At 47.2% G+C, this 19,917-nt stretch overlaps 2 long non-coding RNA genes across 2 annotated transcripts; both read left to right on the forward strand.

Moving 5' to 3' along the window:
• Positions 1 to 1,007: 1,007 nt before the first annotated feature.
• LOC145428863 (uncharacterized) lies at positions 1,008 to 1,607 on the forward strand. The gene is made up of 3 exons (XR_013909198.1): positions 1,008 to 1,149; positions 1,243 to 1,360; positions 1,452 to 1,607. It is a non-coding gene; the product is annotated as an uncharacterized LOC145428863 (long non-coding RNA).
• A 4,684-nt stretch (positions 1,608 to 6,291) lies between these two features.
• On the forward strand, positions 6,292 to 6,676 carry LOC145428864 (uncharacterized). Its single transcript, XR_013909199.1, has 2 exons — positions 6,292 to 6,429; positions 6,521 to 6,676. It is a non-coding gene; the product is annotated as an uncharacterized LOC145428864 (long non-coding RNA).
• The last annotated feature ends 13,241 nt before the right edge of the window (positions 6,677 to 19,917 follow it).

Genomic DNA, 19,917 nt, shown 5'->3' on the forward strand with positions numbered 1-19,917 from the left:
GCGCCATAATGTTCTGGGGTGTTTTTTCCTTCAGTGGAACAATGGAGCTTCAGGAGGTGCAGGGGCATCAAACGCCCGCTGGCTATGTCCAGATGTTGCAGAGCGCATCCCTCATGACTTAGGGCCCTCGTCTGTGTGGTAATGACTGGTTTTTTCAACAGGACAACGCTACAGTACACAAGGGACTTCTTCCAGGAGAATACCATCACTCTTTTGGACCATCCTGCATGTTCCTCTGATCTAAATCCAATTGAGAACCTTTGGGGATGGATGGCAAGGGAAGTTTACAAAAATGGACAACTGTTCCAGACAGTAGATGCCCTTCGTGCAGCCGTCTTCACTACTTGGAGAAATGTTCCCACTCACCTTATGGAAACACTTGCATCAAGCATGTCGCAACGAATTTAATGCAAAATAGGATTGTTTGCCATTTAAACCTTTGATTGGGACTGTAGGACCTAAAGGAGTAAACCCCCACCCAACAAATAAACAAACCTTACAATAACTTGGTCAGTTCTTTTTTTAAATTTTTTATCTTATCTTGTTATATAAGTTCAGGGTTAAAAAATGTTTGGGCTTTACTGGCTTTATAGAATTTTATAGTTTTTGAAACTGCTTTCCTTGCTTTCATTACTTTTGTGTAGTTTTATTTTACAGTTTTGTATATATAGTTTTATATATATATTTTATGGAGTTTTATGGAGTTGTGTTTTGTAACTGTTTTTTTCAAGACCAGCAGTACTTGCTATGCTAAGCAAATTTCCTTCTGACATGAACTTTATAGGCTACTTATTGCAGTCAGACTTGAGTGTGGCACTGGTTATATTACTGTAAAATAAGAGTTTTTCACAATAATATGCATTTTTATGCAACATATCCACAACTAAAAGAAAAAGTTTCTACAGCTCTCTACTTATTGTTTAACAAATAACTTCATTATTGTTGTTTGGTTGGTAGTGTTAGGAGGTGGTCGTAGGTGTATTGTTGTTGTTGCTGTTTGGGTGTTGTTTTCCTTTTGGTTATAGGTAGGCGAGGCGGGGCTTGATGGCACTCCTACACACCTGCGACGCATCGGACGTCATCTGTGAGCGCTTTTAGGGAGCAGAGTCACGGACGTCTGGTGTCGGAGTATTATCGCTGTCACAAGTGGTAACGAGCTAGCACAGGCTGCATCTGTTGATTTTATGCTGTGGAGCTGTATGTTTTAATGGATCCACGTTTTGCCTACTTTTGTTGTCTTAGCCTGTTCCATCGCCTGCCCGCCTACCTAGGATTTTCTGTTGGCTATTCTGGATCCGCGACGGAGTGCTACATACCATCAGGCGGCGATCACCGCAGTGGTTTTGGTTTAGGTGGTCAAGTAAGCTCTCCAACTCTCTCTCCGTCCACTTGTGTTTAACGTGCGGCTTTCAACGGTATGCCATAAACTCTGTTTATTTTCCTGTTGTCAGGTAACTCCGGTGTGTCTGCTACCTACCTGTATGCTTCGGCTCCGTCTCATCGCCTCGGTGTTTTTCTCCTGGCACGTTTTATTTTATCACTGTATATAGCCCTTTCCCTTGTAAATATTCCCCCTTACTTGTGGATATAAAAGACTTGCATCACTACTCTGCGTCCGTGTGTGTTTCTGCCACGCAATCCATCTGTGTAGTCCAGCCACCTAACAGAATACTCCGACCATTTTGATGGATTCGGCAGAACACGCAGGTCCCGCGTCCGGCGATTTACTCCAGAAACACGAGGAGTCTTTGTCTAGTTTGTCTCGGCAGTTGGCAGCGTCCGAGCAGTGGCAGGCCGAGTTAACGAGACCTTGTCGGCCATTCAAGAGACTTTGGCTCGGCTAGTTCCTCCTACTGCTCCCGCTGTTCCTGCTCCCCCGCCCGTACCGTCTGCCTCATTGAGTGTGGGCTCTGTTCGTGATCCCGCTCCCCCGGCTCTGGTGCCTTTCACGGGAGAGTTGGGCCGTTGCGGGGGTTTTTTGATTCAAGTTTCTCTGCTTTTTCAGCGTTATCCCCAAGCGTTTTCTAATGATGCTGTTAAGATTTCTCATGTTATCGGTGCCCTTCGTGATCGTGCTTTAGACTGGGCCGAGTCTTATCTCGCTCTGCATCCCGTGGAGACTGTCACGTATGTGCAGTTTGTTCGGGATTTTAAGGCTGTTTTTCACCACCCCCTGCGCTCTGATGAGGCCGCGCGGCAATTGCACGGGCTCCGCCAAGGGGGCCGGTCGGTGGCGGAGTTTTCTATTGATTTCCGGGTTAAAGCTGCGGAGACGGGGTGGGGTGAGGACGCGTTGGGCGGGGCTTTCGTCATTGGATTGGACGATCGCATGAAGGATGAACTCGCCACTCGCGATGAACCGGAGAGTTTCGAGGCTCTGGTTAATCTGGCTATTCGCATCGATAATCGCCTTCGCGAGCGTGAGAGGGAGAGGGGTGGCCGGGTCTGTGCTGAAAGTGCTGAGCGCGCCGTGGTGCGCTCGGTATTCCGTCCTCCTCCTCCCGGTCCGGCCCGCGCACGGTCTCCTCCGGCGTCCGCCGCTGAGGAGCCTATGCAGTTGGGTCGTACACGGCTGACGCTGGAGGAGCGTCGGAGGCGTTTCGAGGGGCGGTTGTGTTTGTATTGTGGCCAGTCGGGCCATTTTGTGTCCGCCTGCCCGTTGCGGCCAAAAGGCGGTGCCCACCAGTAACTGTGGGGGTACTGGTGGGTGGCACTGACTCTCTTTCTCAAATTCCCCGCATGCAACTTCCTGCTGTGGTGTATGCCGCGTCTGGCGCTTTCTCTACTAACGCGCTTTTGGATTCTGGCGCTGAGCAGAATTTTCTTGACGGCGGTCTCACGAGGCGTCTCGGGATTAAGACTGTGCCCTTGCGGGTTCCCGTCTCTGTTGTGGCTCTCACCGGTCAGTTGCTGCCCTCCGTCACTCATGAGACTGAACCGGTTTCGTTGATTCTTTCTGGTAATCATCGTGAGGTTCTTCGTTTTTTTGTTTTTTCCTCCCCGGAGTCTCCCATCGTTTTAGGTTATCCGTGGTTCGAGCGTCATAATCCTCATATCGATTGGTCCTCCCGTCGCATTGAGAGTTGGAGTAGCCACTGCTTGTCTCACTGTTTACAGTCTGCTCTTCCGCCTTCGCCTGTCTGCTCGTCTGAACTGGCGCCTGAGGAGGTGGATCTTTCGTCTGTACCTGAACAATATCATGATCTGGGGGCGGTTTTCAGTAAACGCTGTGCGCTCTCGCTTCCCCCCCATCGCCCTTATGATTGTGGCATTGATCTGTTACCTGGGGCTCCTCTGCCCACCAGCCGGCTGTATAACCTCTCTGGTCCTGAGAAGGCAGCTATGGAGAGGTATATTACGGAGTCTCTGGAGGCGGGCCTGATTCGTCCATCGTCTTCGCCGTTGGCGGCGGGTTTTTTCTTTGTGGACAAGAAAGATGGATCTCTCCGACCCTGCATTGATTTTCGGGGTCTTAATGACATTACTGTGAAGAACAAATATCCTCTTCCCCTGATCTCTTCTGCTTTTGAACCTCTACAGGACGCGGTCATTTTTACGAAGCTGGACCTTCGCAATGCTTACCATCTGGTGCGCATGCGCCAGGGAGATGAGTGGAAGACTGCCTTTAACACTCACCGTGGACATTACGAATACTTGGTAATGCCTTTTGGTCTGACGAATGCGCCGGCAGTGTTTCAGGCGTTGATCAATGATGTGCTTCGGGACTTTTTGAATCGGTGTGTGTTCGTTTATTTGGATGACATCCTTGTTTTTTCGCGGTCATTGGAGGACCATGTGCAGCAGGTGCGCAGCGTTTTGCAGCGCCTCCTGGAAAACAAACTTTTTGTGAAAGCGGAGAAGTGCGAGTTTCATGCTCGTTCTGTGTCGTTCCTGGGCTATGTTTTTGCTAAGGGGCGGGTGGGGCCGGATCCTGGCAAGATCAAGGCGATTGCTGATTGGCCGACTCCTTCCTCGCGCAAACATCTGCAGAGGTTTTTGGGGTTTGCTAATTTTTATCGCCGTTTTATTAAGAACTTCAGTCAGATCACCCTTCCGCTCACCCGGCTTACGTCCGCGACTCGAGTTTTCTGTTGGTCTCCTGAGGCCGAGCAGGCGTTTGCTCGGTTGAAGGGGTTGTTTTGTTCCGCGCCCGTTCTCGCCCACCCGGATGGTGCCAGACAGTTTGTGGTGGAGGTGGATGCTTCTGAGGTGGGTGCGGGGGCGGTGTTGTCGCAGCGCTCGTGCGATGATGGCCGTCTCCATCCGTGCGCGTTTTTTTCGCGGCGGTTTTCTCCGGCTGAGCGGAACTATGACGTGGGTAATCGTGAGCTGCTGGCGGTTAAGCTGGCTTTGGAGGAGTGGCGTCACTGGTTGGAGGGGGCGGAACAGCCGTTTGTGGTTTGGACTGACCATAGGAACCTCTCTTATATTCGGAGTGCGAAGCGGCTTAACTCCAGGCAGGCCAGGTGGCAGCTGTTTTTTAGCCGGTTCCATTTTACGATCTCGTTTCGCCCGGGTTCTCGCAATGTTAAGCCAGACGCTCTGTCCCGTCAGTTTTCCCCCGCGTCTGAGTCTACGGGGGTGGTTCCGATCATCCCCTCGTCTTGCGTGGTGGGGGCCGTGACTTGGGAGATCGAGAGCTTGGTGCGCCAGGCACAGCGGCAGGATCCAGACCCGGGTTCGGGCCCGCAGGGTAGACTGTTTGTTCCGGCGGCCGTGCGCGCGCGTGTCTTGCACTGGGCGCACGCGTCTCGTTTTGCTTGTCATCCTGGCGTGCGTCGTACGGTTTCTCTGCTGCAGCGCTCCTTTTGGTGGCCCGCTTTGGCGAGGGATGCCCGCGAGTATGTGCTGGCCTGTGACATTTGTGCGCGCAATAAGAGCCGTCACCTGGCCCCTCCCGGGTTGCTGCATCCCCTGCCTGTCCCTGGTCGACCTTGGTCACATATTGCAGTGGACTTTGTTACCGGGTTGCCACGTTCCGCTGGTCACTCGGTGATCCTCACCATTGTGGACAGGTTCTCCAAGGCGGCGCATTTTGTCCCTCTGTCTAAACTTCCTTCTGCCCTGGATACTGCTCGCGTGCTCGTGGATCATGTTTTTCGGTTGCATGGACTTCCTTTGGACATTGTATCGGACCGGGGGCCTCAGTTTGTTTCTCGGGTGTGGAAGGCTTTTTGTACTGCGTTGGGAGTGGGGGTGAGCCTTTCTTCGGGCTATCACCCACAGTCTAATGGACAGACTGAAAGGGCCAATCAGCAGCTGGAGTCCGCCTTGCGCTGTGTGGCCTCCTCTGACCCCGCTTCCTGGAGTGGTCATCTCGCTTGGATTGAGTATGCTTATAACTCTCTCACCTCGTCAGCTACGGGGTTTTCTCCGTTTGAGGTCTGTCTGGGATATCAGCCGCCGTTGTTTCCTTCTCAGGAGGTGGAGATTGCGGTTCCGGCCGTGCGGGATCATCTACGTCGCAGTCGGAGGATTTGGCGCCGGACCAAGGCGGCGCTGCTCCGGACCGTGTCTCAGACTCGCCGGGCTGCTGATCGGAGGAGGACGCCTGCGCCTCAATACACCGTGGGCCAACAGGTTTGGCTGTCCTCTGCGAATGTTCCGTTGAAGTGCGTGGCCAGGAAGCTTGCTCCTCGCTTCTTGGGTCCTTTCACCGTCCAACGCATCATCAATCCTGTGTCGGTTAGGCTGCAACTACCGGCTTCTATGAGGATTCATCCTACATTCCATGTTTCTCAACTACAGCCAGTCTCTCGCAGCCCGCTGTGCCCACCCGTGGAGCCTCCTCCGCCCGCCCGGGTGGTGGACGGGGGTCCTGTCTATTCTGTCCGGCGGCTGCTGGATGTGCGCCGTCGTGGCCGAGGTTTCCAGTTTCTGGTGGACTGGGAGGGGTATGGCCCGGAGGAGCGCTCCTGGGTCTCGAGGGCCTTCATTGTGGACCCAGCGCTTATTGTGGATTTTTACAGGAGGCACCCTGACAAGCCTGGAGGACCGCCGGGTGGCGTTCCTTGAGGGGGGGATACTGTTAGGAGGTGGTCGTAGGTGTATTGTTGTTGTTGCTGTTTGGGTGTTGTTTTCCTTTTGGTTATAGGTAGGCGAGGCGGGGCTTGATGGCACTCCTACACACCTGCGACGCATCGGACGTCATCTGTGAGCGCTTTTAGGGAGCAGAGTCACGGACGTCTGGTGTCGGAGTATTATCGCTGTCACAAGTGGTAACGAGCTAGCACAGGCTGCATCTGTTGATTTTATGCTGTGGAGCTGTATGTTTTAATGGATCCACGTTTTGCCTACTTTTGTTGTCTTAGCCTGTTCCATCGCCTGCCCGCCTACCTAGGATTTTCTGTTGGCTATTCTGGATCCGCGACGGAGTGCTACATACCATCAGGCGGCGATCACCGCAGTGGTTTTGGTTTAGGTGGTCAAGTAAGCTCTCCAACTCTCTCTCCGTCCACTTGTGTTTAACGTGCGGCTTTCAACGGTATGCCATAAACTCTGTTTATTTTCCTGTTGTCAGGTAACTCCGGTGTGTCTGCTACCTACCTGTATGCTTCGGCTCCGTCTCATCGCCTCGGTGTTTTTCTCCTGGCACGTTTTATTTTATCACTGTATATAGCCCTTTCCCTTGTAAATATTCCCCCTTACTTGTGGATATAAAAGACTTGCATCACTACTCTGCGTCCGTGTGTGTTTCTGCCACGCAATCCATCTGTGTAGTCCAGCCACCTAACAGGTAGCGGGTTTAGCCAACAGGTCAATCAGCATCTCCTTATAGAAGCATTATCCAGTTGGCTGGGCTCCACACATTAAATGTTCTAAGTCACTTATTTTTTTCTCCTTTGAAATAAATGACAAATCTCTTTTTCACTTGATTTCAGGGATAAACACATTCTCTCTCTAATCCAAGAACAGTTTACACTGGGCAGTCTCTTGAAAAACTCCCTCTTATTCAAACCTTTACCTCTCTCAGTTCAGCTCTCTCTCAAGCTTTGAAATTGGTCTCCCTGTGGATTTAATGTTTACGTTTTTGTCTTTGTTCATAATCTCCTTTTTTCCCCTCTAAATTTTCCTCCCCTCTTCACAACACTTAACCGTTTTTATGGATATAAACATTTTCTACATTGTTTACTTTTACCTCAACATACTCTCAGTTGCTCTTCCTTCTTTACCTTTCTTTCTCTCTTAGGGACCAGGGATGCATGCCCTTAGGAATGTGTTTATCTCTGATCTTGGCTCCAGCTGGTTTTGGGTCACTTTGCCTTACTGCTGTCATTCTGTTGCTGCTCAGGCTTGCCCCCTCTCACCTAAAATAAGACCAGGTTCAGACCAGGTTCATCTCCTTTTGACTTTGATTAGACTACTGCACTAACACCTGTCAGTTAAAAAAGTTCAACCTTTCTTAACATGTTTACTGTTTCAGTCTCATATATTAACCGATTTACCATAGTTCCTCTTACCATCTTACTAATCTTATTTTTCCAACTTTGTCTACTTCTCTTTTTTATTTACCCTGAATGATTTCTTGACATCCTTCAAAGTGTCTCATTGCTAATACCCCTTTGCTTCTTTTTATTCTTATCAAATGTAATTAACTTATCTTATTCTGGATTTTCTATCCCTTAAACCAACTTTATTTTCACGAGATCTTTTATATGTTCTTGAAAACATATTTTCTGGAGAACCTCATGGCAACACCAACACAAAGATGAAGAAAGATGAAGACATCTGCGGCCACTTGAGGTCACGGGACCAGCATCTTAAAACCTGTTCCATGATAAAGTTTATTTGGTTGATTTTATTATTATTATTATTATTATTATTATTATTATTATTATTATTATTATTATTATGATAAAAATAGAGCCCTCTCTGGATAGATTGGTGGGCATCTTGTTCTGGCTCTGTTGATGATGCGGTAAATGAGTTTCAAGACATAACTTTTGAATAATGATGACTTTCCTTTGGAGGGCATCTTTGATCACTTATAGATGTCAGCTTGAGGATCAGCTGCATTTTACTACATGAATCATTCTCATGTAGTAAAATGAGCACCGCAATGTCCCAGAAGTACATAAGATTGGGTCAAAAAATTACAATTTTTAAGTTGCTTTATTTTAATACAAACGCTTTTGAGCCTTTGTAACTCGGGACATCGGCTAGCCTCATGAGATTTTCAGTGTTAAAAACACATTGAAGCTCTCTTTACAAACAAAAGACTTACCAGATGAAAAAACTTCAGATAATAATACTGAGTGTGTGAGCATTGCAGGAAGAAGGAGTGGATCAAGCTGACTTCCTAAATGTGATTATGTTTGACCCAGATGTGGAAGATGAATAGAAAACCTCCCTAAAATCTAATAACAATATTAAAAAAGCATACTTGCAAAAGAAAATTTTGCTTTCAGAGTGTGTTGGTCAAACACAGATGCTCACAGTATCTTTTTAATTTCACTAAACTGATGTAAAACAACGTGACATTCATTCCTAGTATGCCTTTGCAGCACAGTAAACAATCAAAGTGCTAAATACATGACCAAATCAGGCTCAGTTTCAGAGCCTCTAATGATAATTCGTTTTCTTCACATAGCCCAGAAGACAAGTATAACAGAGAATTCGGGAAGAAAAATAAAGTCCATTTAGCTTTTAGCAACCAATTTAGTTACATTTTTTCTGCTGATATATAGTCTTGTTTATCAGAGCTTTTATCAGTTGAAGATAGGTGTCTGCTGCTATTAGAAACAGGGTTCATGAATATTGATGAGGACTAATGAAGATATAAAATGTGTGCAGCAAAAAACAGCAAAGCAGACAGCTTGTAAAACTTGCTTCTACATGCGATGCCTTCCGATTACCAAATGTTAATATAAGTTATGCCTGTAAAATTAATGAATGATACACATCCAAAGATGCCAAATACAAAAAACTGTGTGACATAATTTTGTTTGTTTACTTAACAAACTAAGACAGAGCAGAGAGGTAGAGATAAATCTGAGAAGAGAGTGAGAATATATGATGATATTAATGTACAGACACAAAGTAAACAGCATTAACATCATGAGAACAGGAAGGGTGCACACACATACACACTTGAGCACTTTATGAGCAGAATAAAACTGAGAGCACAGCACGCATCATCCTGTTTGTGCAGTATTGAACCAGAGAGAGGCTTCACATCCAGCCTGGTATTGATGTACAGTTAACTGGTAATGTCTAATGTTTTCCCTGTCAGTGTTCCTGGAAGCTGTCCTCCCTGTCTTACCGGATAGTTTATATCATTCTCAGTGCTATTTAGCAGATACCTTTATCCAGAAAGCATAGGTGCCTTTAGTTGTAATGAGAGGTGGGAAGTAACAAAGTACAAATACTTCATTACTGTACTTAAGTACAATATTCTGGTATATTCTGGTACTTACCCAACTATATTGGGTAGTTTTCCTGACAACTTTTTAATTTTACTCCCTACATTTTTAAACAAGTATCTATACTTCCTACTCCTTACATTTTTAAAACAGGCTTGTTACTTTTCTTTAACACATGTGGGTCAAGTTATTATTTTGTCACTGCTGCCTCCAAACATCAAACCAATTTGAGTCTAAACAGTAACACATGAAAGGCAATCCTATTGATATATTAATCACCAGATGTTGCATAACAGAGATGCAGTTTTTTTTTTCAGGGTTGGGGGGGGGGGGGGGTACCACAACAACGGGATGACTGGTTGTGGTTGTGGTATTTCAGCATCTAGCTAGCGCTACTGAAGATGAGCAAGCATAAAAGGAGTAGCAGTAAGTGGCAGGTAATTTCAAATGCAACATTTTGATGAGCTTAACAAAAATCAGGACTGGTACAAACTGTTTGTGTGTAGTTTGTCACACAGTGTGCTGCTAGCTAAAGGTCACTCAGAGATGGAGAAAGATAAGACAGAGGAGGACGATGAGAGGTTAGATTTAAAGGTAAGGACTGCTCAGTGGTGTTTGACAAAGTGCCGATTTAAAACTTTCATGTAAGTCCTCATTTTTTTAAAATCAGATATTGGGTCTGTACACGTGACATTGTGTTTTTCTAGTTGTGAAACATGTTTCCCAACTGAAAAATGCTACAACTAGACTGGATTAACTGTCTTATTTAAGCGGGTGAAAAACATTTACAGGTAAGTGCAGAAAAAAACAGGTTAATTTGCTGTACAGTGATGGATTTAAAGCAAACAACAGCGTGTTGGACTGGTGCACAGTGGCTGTGGTTTAACCGTCAGTGTTAGGTTACATCAACTGTAGTAGAAATTCATATGAATTTTGTTGATGATGCTTAGATCCACTGACTTTATGCAATCCAGAAAAAAGACGGTATAAACAGTATTGTCAGGGTCCTGGGTCTCCTGACCCAGCGTTTTAGTTCTTTGTGATTTTTTGTATTATTGTACTTGGTGTGAGTTTCTATGGTTTCTAGTTTCGATCCCTTGCCCTTCATGTTTCTCTATGTCCCCTCTGTTCTGTGTAAGTCTGTGTCTGCATGTTTGAGTTCCCCTCCGTGTCTATCGGTTCTTAGAGTCCTCTGCCTTATGGTTTATGTCTCTGTGTTTCCTAGTTGCTGTCTCCACTGTGTCAAGTTCGCGTCTCTGTGTGATCCTTCCTGTTTTACTTTGTAGGTCCGTGTCTTATGTGAATGTGTCCTGCTTTGCTTGTCTCATCAGTTCTAATTTCCCCCAGCTGTGCTCTCCTTCTGTGTCTCATTCTCCTCGTTACTTCCCAGTGTATTTAGTCCCTGTGTTTCTCTGAGTCAGTGTTGCGTTTCCAGTTCCAGTTCAGTGTTTTGTTTCCAGTTCAGTGTTTTCTGCTTCAGTGTTTTAGTCCACCAGCGTTTTTGTTTGTCTTTTGATGCCTTTAGTTAGTAAGAGGGTTTCCAGCAATAAAGCTGCGCTTTAAGTTGAACTTCTGTGTCTGAGTCCTGCATTTTGGATCCACCACTCCTGCTTGCCCGCCTGCCACACAGCCAACCATGACAAGTATACTGTCAAAGTACAGGATGGAAATCAGTCAGGACAACTCATGAAATATCTGCTTATATCTGGTTGAATTAAGTTGTGCACATCCACAAAGAGCAGCAGGTCAACTGATCACAGCTTGTACACTTAGAAAATCTACTGGAGCTCGCAATAGAAATTATTGACAGTTATTATTCTTTTCCCCACAATTAGCCTCCACCTGTTGAATCCCACTTTAACACCTTCCCTTTATATATTGTGGCAAGCTCAGACAAGGAGGAGACAGAGGTGTCGTTTGGTCTTGCTTCCCGCGAGTTAGCCAGGGAGCACAGCCGTTTATTAGCATTCAACAGAAAACACAGAACAACAGAACATAGCTGTCAAACCCCAAACAGCCCTGACCCGCTACATAGCCCCCACCTAAGGGGTCAGTCGTCCCCGACAACCCTCTTACCCAACACAAAGTCCCGCAAATGTCCAGGTGTCTTCTTTCGGCGCACAGGCCGATCTCGACCAGCAGGGGAAGAGTCACGCGGATCAGAACATGGGGTGCCACCAGCATCCCCTGCCCCTGCGAGTGCTGGAGCAAGCGGTCGGTACGGTGAGAGTCTGTCCTGGTGCAACACCACCATGCCCGGCATGCAGATCCGGTACACCACTTCTGTTGGCCGCTCCATGACCGCTGCACAGCCTGGGGGACACTCCTCTCTTTCGAACCGGGGAGTACACCCAAACCTTGTCGCCAGGCACGAAAGCTCCCTCCTCAGCACCTGGTGTCCCAGGCTCTTTTCTGTCGTACTGGGTGTAGTCATTAGCCACCCGCAGCCGCTCCCTCCGCCTCCTGTAGCAGTCCATGGGCATCAACACGTGCCAGTTCCCTGACTCGGTGACAGGGAAAGGCCCTAGAACGTCCACTCCCACTCTCTCCATTGGGGCCCCCACCAGGTGCTGCTGCAGGGGTCAGTGGAGCATTGAGTGGGGCCCTTCCGTGCCGTGCAGGTGTCACAGCAGTGCACATGAAGTTCCACACCCCGTCGACAACCAGGCCAATAGAACCGTCCCCTGAGACGGCGGAGAGTTTTGACATTCCCATAGTGGCCGGCCACCACCGAGCCGTAGATATGCTCGAACACCTGCGACCGCAGCAACCGAGGCACCAACAGCTGCAGGAGATCCTTGCCCTGACCGGGGGCCCGCCATCTCCGGTATAGGAGGCCGTCGTGGGTCTCCAGAGTGTTGTACTGGGAGTGGTAGGCCTTCACTTCGAGCCCCTTTCCTGACACCCCCGTCCAGCCTGGGCGCTGTGCCTCCTCCAACCAGGCCCCCACCTGAACCAACGTCGCGTCAGCCTCCTGCTCCCGCTTCAGCTGCTGCGTGGTCAACAGGAGCTATCCTCTTCTGCTGGCTGTGGCCTGAGCAGTAGCCTCGGCCCGCTCCTCCTATCATTTCGAGAGGGGCAGCCGGTGTGGGCACAGACGGATGGGTTGAGCAGAGCCGGTGTCGATGGTGTGCTGAACCAGCCGTGTATGCCTGGAGTTTTGTCACTAGCGGCAAAGATGTCCACATTCTCGTCCAGAAGGCACCTCAACCTCTGGCACTGGTCAACAGTGAGACCTACGCTGCTGAGCTGCCAGAGGTCATCAACAGCTTGGGTTGTGTCGGTAGAGGGAGGTTTGTCAGGCCTAGAGGCTGGGGCTGAGGCGAGTAGAGATGGTCCAGAGCCACCGGCATCTGAAGTCTGTTGAGTGGCAGATGCCTGAAGCCCGGCTTGTCTGTCTCTGGTCCCCTCCATTCCCTGCTTTTGACCGCACTGGAGGGCCAGAGTCTCTGTACCAAGAGTGATAGCCAGCTTCGCGGTGTCAACGCAAGCCAACCAGCTGGTCAGCAGATCAAGGCTGATGATGCACTGGTCTTGGATGTCAGCAAGCCAGAAGTCATGCACCAGCTCCAGATCCTTCACTCGGATCCGCAACGGTTTCTTTCCTCGCATGTCAGTCCTCTCCCCTGTCACCGTCATCAGCTGGGTGTCGGTGGGTGACCAACCCATCACAAGCGGCCCGGACGTCCCAGGGAGCACCCCAGGTCGTATTAGGGAAATGGTAGACCCCGTGTCCACCAGGGCCCGGCAGGGCTGGCCCTCGACATAGCAGCTCAGGTAGAGTCCCTTGATGTGCCCAACTGGGCCACCAATGTGCATCGTCCTTGGAGGGGGCCAGGAAGCTGGAGCAGTGGTCCCCGTGCTACACCGCTCCCCCCCTCGTTTCCTTGAGGCTACGTAGTTCTGGATGAGGACAGGCTCATCGCACCAGTAGCAGCGGTCGGTCGGTCAGTGGGGACGCCTTCGGGGCAGCGAGGGCTGCAGCTGGCATATCTCCGCGACCTTCCCCTCCCTGTCGCAGTCTGCGGCTCTGATTTGGGGGTAGTTTGGGGGGGTCACCTGCTGGTTAGGTGAGCACCAGCTCGGCCCTTTCAGCCTTACCAGCCGTCAGCTACGTAGAAAAGGATCCTGGTGTAGAAAATAATATTAAATAAATTCTAGCAAAAACGTATCAAGCTTAAACGTGCTGCTCTTGTTCAGCCGCTGGTTTCCTCTTTCTGGTGCAAAGTGGGCCAAAAACAAACAAGAGAGACGAGAGTGGCGACAGAAAAGCCGATCAACTGATCATTGATCAGTTTCATGACTGAAGTAGCAGCAGGAGAGGGAGGAAGAGAGAACAGGCAGTCGCTCCACATATTGGGTGTTAAGCTTAACGTGGGAATGCTGTACAAACATTCAGAGATGAACTAACACACTTACTTTACTTCTCTCTGGGATAACTTTCTCGGAGATGAAATGCCGGTTTCGTAACGAGGCTCCAAATGCTCAACCAGACCGCCGACAGGTCTGGCACGCCACAGCCGCTCTATCACATGATGCATACTGCTCCGATGTGCTAAGGTTATGAGCTGGGTTATGCCATGTCGCAAGTTTTGTGAGGTGCTTTCTTGATATTTAATGGACCGATTACATTTTTTATTTCTCTCTGATATCCGATCCAGTAATTTAGGTCAGTATCAGACTGATACCAATACGTAATATTGGATCGGTCCATCTCTACTCACAAACCTGTCAAACCTGCATTTGAAACATTGGCTACCATAGCAGTATAGTATTGCAACATGGGATTTGGGTCTTCTAACTAAAATAGAAAAATAGGAACATAAATAGTGCCTCATTGCCAGACCTTGCCCGCATCTGGTTGACATGCACTCTGCCATGACACCAGTCAGTCAGGAGTGCCAGCTTGATGCCGGATCCAGGGAAGACCTGTTTTCTATGGGCCTGGGCCACATACACCAAACCACAATCGGGCCAGATATGGCATGCCATCGCATAAACAGTGGCATCATTGCCAGACCTGGCCCACATATGGTTGACATACACCCTGCCATGACACCAGTCAGTCAAAAGTGCCATCTTGATACCAGATCCGGGCCAGACCTGTTTTCTATGAGCCTGGGCCACATAAACCAAACCACAATCGAGCCAGATGTGGCATGCCATCACATAGACGGTGCCATCTATGCCAGGCCTGGCCCATATCTGGATGACATACGTCTTATCATGCCAGAAGTCAGCCAGCAGTGCCGGCTTGATACCAGATCCGGGCCAGACCTGCTTGCAATGTGGGTATACTAGTTTTATCCCACTGTAAGAATATTTTGGCCAAAGACTATGCTTACTGTTACCATACACAGTTATTTTCTTTTAATATAAGACAACATGTAATGTTTATTTATCCTGCAGTGTTACTTCAGTACGTCAAGTGTTATTTTCACTAACCGCAAAAAGCACTGTGATCTGCATTACTATGACAATGTTGCACATATGTGTCATGGCAGTCCCATTGGGAGTCATTCAAGAGGGACATCTCATTCAAATCAGATGAGATTTTCCAAAGTGTGTGGGCATGGTGAAGGATAGGAGTTAACAGATGGTTGGCATGGAAACAAGGTGTCTTCAGAGCCCACTGAGATTCTGCATCCTACTCCTGGCAGACAAGATTTCTCAGCTGACAGCCTGGAGAATGCTGACACACAGATGGAGATGCAAAGTACAATGATAATGTTTGGTGATTATCCTGCAGTCATTAGAACACTTCGCTTTCTGTCTGCAACCATTGTTGCAAAAGTGATTCTTCCATAATGTGTAATCAACCATTTGAAAACAAGAAAGGATATCTGTTATTGAAATAGAATTGATGTTTTAAGGATAATATATCCTATTAGTCAAACAAGCTTGTAATCTGAACAGTAATATTTTGATTCTTGAATATGGTACATCACCCCCAAGGACCCAAGGTTCATTATATTGCAGTTGTTGTTTTTTTTTTGTTTTTTTTTCTTTTTAATATCTTTACTTTTAGTTTATTTCTTAATGTTGTGTATTCAGGATTGTGCTAAACCCACCCTGAACTACGTGTTGTTTGCCTCAAGGGTTTCATACACAGATTAATTCAGCAATAAAGGTGGGCTTGTCATTTTTTATGTATCTACTGTAGGGTTTAGGTAAAAAGTCACAAGGAAAGATGTGCACTTTAATGAATGTGGAGAATTGGGAATTGGGAAAAGTGAAGGGGGGCATAAAGCATTAACTTTATGTCCTCCTTCACTGTATTTTCACAAGTTTACAACTTTTACTATGAGTTTAATGAGGAGTTTAACTAGTCCAATCCACTTGAGATCAAAATTAACTGTATGTAGCCCACCATTTAAAGTTTGCTTGACATCTCTGACTTAAAGTGTCTTAACCATGCGAATAACACAATGAAATACAGCTTGACATGGAAATAGAAAGGAAAAGCATTGTATATAGAGTATTTAAAACTGTTCTTATATCCGAAGAACAGCAGACATTTTTGGTGTACTAAAACCAAACTTAACAAAACGTTTCCTTTTATTTCCCAGAAAAATACTGCATCCTCCAACACACTGTGAATGAGTATCTCAAAAATACAATACTTGCCCAAATCTAGTTTGCTTGGAGTGTACATGTAATACAGTATATGGCGAAATAATAAGCCAAAAGTGTATGTTTTGTAAAGGTAAAGTGCCTATTAAATTTATTAAGTAAAGTCTGAATATATTCAGTTGAACTGAATACAGTGTTTGTTTAATATGAAATCAAAATTAAACCTGGACTGTCAACATGCTTGCAAGCATCTCTTTAGTTTGAGTTTGCAATGAGAAGGCATCCTGAATGAACAGAACTTCTCCTGCTAAGGTTGATGTGAATTAGCAGTAAACTCAGTATGTCTAACCGTCATCTACGCTTTACTCTCACTCCCAGTTCCTTAAATAGAATGTGAATTATACCCCAAGATATTGCCTTCAGCTATAGACAGATCATAAAAAAAATGCTCAACGTGTGTTTTGCTATTCATTATTTTATTAGAATGGTTAGGGTTAAAACCATTCATGGTGAAAACCACTAACAGCTGCAAATGTGTGTATCTGGTCTTTTGTGACACACTAATGTGTGGTCACATCAGGAGTAGTACTTGTTAAAAGAAAGAGAGACTTGTCACCGAAGTGAACCATGTGTAATGAGGTAGTTGCACCCCCCAGCCTCCGGGTGGCGCATTGTTCAGTGAGACAGAATAGCGAGGTCATAGGTCCTCCTCTCCAATATGGCAGAAGCGAGGCAAAGAGAAACTTCACCAGTCGTCTCTGTCTCATCATTTCCCTGTTTTGCAGGAACATTTAATCTGTTTTACCGGCCCAAACTCTGGGTCGGTTACAGATTCTTGGTGGCCCGTACGGGGATTGGTTCCACATCATCAATGGAGCTGATCCCCACACATCCATAAGACCTGCTGCGGAGCTGATGGTCCAAGGAGAGTTGGTGTAAAGCGGAGGAGCTGCTATCCACTACAGAGGGAAGATCCAGTTTAGAACTACCCATCGCAGAGCAACGAGGAGGACATCATGGCTGACGGCGTAAGGAAGAGCCTGGTGTGGGACATCAGGAAGGGCCTTTTCGCGCTGATGCCGGATCAGCTTTTTGAGATTGCTGCAAAGGTGGGTCCAGTACCAGGCAAGGATCTGTCAGAGCTGTCAAGTGATGATGCAGAAGGAAGCTTCGAGTACATCAACTCCTTCATCTACAGCAAGGCAATGTTAGAAGCTGAGGACAGTGGGATGGGGGAATTGTTAGCGCTAAAGGACATGGTAGATGAACTTCTGAATCCTACCGACAACCAGACCAGTGCCGTGGAGACAGATGTGGAAACACGGACGCCAGAGCGTGCACCCCACCCTACCTCAGAGCCCAGCCAGTTCAATGCAGCTCAAGTAAACATGGATCAGTCTAACTCTAGCCTTAACATCCCACAAGAAGAACTCCTTAAAATGATTTCGGACTATGAGAAGGTTGGTAGGACATTGCAAGGTTTAGTAAAAACTCCTGCACTACAGCAAGCTCAAGAACAACTCACCTCACAAAGTAATGTTAGACCTCCCCCAGGCCCTGTAGTTTCCCTCAAAGACCTACCTTATCTTCCGAGACGTGAGTTCAAGGTTCAGGGAGGCCAAGTAGGAGATCACATGTCAGACATCAGCTACAACAGTGTGTGTAGGCAGATAGAGGAGGGTCTAAAAGAGAATTTTACAGAATCTGAGATTGTTAGAGGGGTGTTAAAAATAATTAAACCAGGCAGTTTCAAGGACATGTTAGTTAATAAAGATGACATGACAGTTACCGGGTTAAAAGGATTCCTGCAGTCCCATCTTGGAGAAAGGAGTAGTACAGAGCTGTTCCAGGAACTGATTTGTGCCAAACAGAGAGAAAATGAAACAACACAACAATTTCTCTACCGCATAATTGGCCTAAAACAAAGAGTTCTTTTTGAGTCCAAAAAGACTGATTCTGAGATTAAATATACCCCAGAAACAGTTCAAGGTGTCTTCTTGCACACAGTTTATCAGGGGATCGGACATAAGGACAATGATATTAGAAGAGAGCTGAAGCCCTTGCTGGCGAACCAGTCAGTGACAGATGAGATGATTCTGAAACATGCAATGAAAGTGACCAGTGAAGAATCTGAGCGTCACCGGAGATTAGGTTCCACACCCCGAGCAAAACAGTTCAGTGCTCATGTTGCCCATGTGGATGAGGGGAAAGTCAAACTAACAAAGAGAGAGGTTGCAGATCAAAAGTCAACAGCCGACACAGTAAAGCAACTGGAAGAGAAGATTGATGCACTCACTAGAGTAGTAGATTCACTCGCAGAAAAAATGAAGAAAGAGTCTTCTAGCAGTACAGCTAGACCAGCTGCAACAAAGACTGAGAGACTTTATGCATGTTCTACATGTTCACAGGTGGGCTCTAAAAATTGTAACCACTGCTTCTCATGCGGCGAAGAGGGCCACAGAGCAATTGGCTGCCTCAAACGTCCAAAGCAGCCGGGAAACGAGGGCCGGTTGCTGCGGAGGGACCAGCTGTGACCGGGACAACATCGGAGTCCCACCTTGACACAGAGACTGAATCATGTGACAACACCAAAGTGCACCAAGCTAAACTCAAGAGACAGAAATCCAAGAAGAGCAAAAATGAGCCACTAAAAACCGCTGTAAGCAACAGAGAGCCAATAGTAAGACTAATAGGAAAAAAAGCAACAACAAAATGCCTTCTTAATGGGTTAACTGTGACCGCTCTTGTAGATACAGGGGCTCAGGTTAGCTTGATAGACCGAGCTTGGAAAAATAAATACATTCCAGATGTCAATGTTCGTCCGATAGCAGAGCTCATAGAGTTAACTGACTATGGGAAAGTGCCAAAGATTTATGCAGTTAATGGGGAATCTCTTCCATTTGATGGGTGGGTAATATTAACTGTAAATTTGCCAGGCAATGAAGACCCAGAGCTTTCCATGAACGTGCCGTTTCTAATTAGCTCAGTGCCCTTAGACACACCACTCATAGGGTTCAATGTGGTGGAAGTGTTAATTCAGGGAAGCCCAGCACAGGCTGCTTCTAACTTAGCTAAGCTACTTGGTGGTGCACTGTCTATTCCAGTCGATGAAGCACAGGGAATGGTACATTTCATCCAGACACATCAGGAGAACACAGCTCAGGGGCGCTTGAGGGTGGGTTACAGAGACACAGTAATTCCTGCTGGCAGCACAACCTGGGTAAAGTGTAAAGTCCCACCACAGCTTGACCCAAGTGAACGTTTAGTCTTGTTTGAGCCTGAAGAGAGTTCTGTCCAGTTGCAGCAGTTAGGATTAGGAGAGGGACTCTTAGAGATCCAGCCCGGCAAACTACCTTATGTAGCTGTGCCTGTAGAAAACCACACTAGACATGACATTGTTCTAACAAGAAAGACTGCTATTGGTAGCGTCCAGGCAATTAAGAAGGTGATAGAGACAGATTCACCCATTGAAAACGACGCTAAAGTAGAGGCAACTACTGTTTGTCAGGCAGAGACAGGTTCCCCTAGAACTTTGTGGCAGCCACCAGTAGATCTAGGCCATCTTGAGAAACAGCAGCAAGACATTGTGGAAAAGATGTTATGGGAGGAGTCAGGCGCTTTCGCTAAAGATGCTCATGACATTGGTTGTATTCCTAGTTTGCACATGTCACTCAACCTCAAAGATGACATCCCAGTGCAGAGGGCCTATTCCTCTGTCCCAAAGCCTTTGTTCTCCGAAGTGAAGGAGTACATTCAGGACCTCCTGGCCAAGGGGTGGATTGTTAAATCCAGGTCACCGTATGCTGCTCCAGTCGTCTGTGTCCGAAAAAAAGACGGCTCGTTACGCCTTTGTATAGACTACCGTCTGCTGAATCAGAAGACCATTCCGGATAAACACCCTCTTCCTCGGATCCAAGACCTGACCGACACTCTGGGGGGGCATTCATGGTTCAGTATCCTTGATCAGGGAAAGGCGTACCAC

Source organism: Astatotilapia calliptera, chromosome 5 (genome assembly GCF_964374335.1).
Source record: "Astatotilapia calliptera chromosome 5, fAstCal68.1, whole genome shotgun sequence".
In the NCBI taxonomy this organism is placed as follows: Eukaryota; Metazoa; Chordata; class Actinopteri; order Cichliformes; family Cichlidae; genus Astatotilapia; species Astatotilapia calliptera.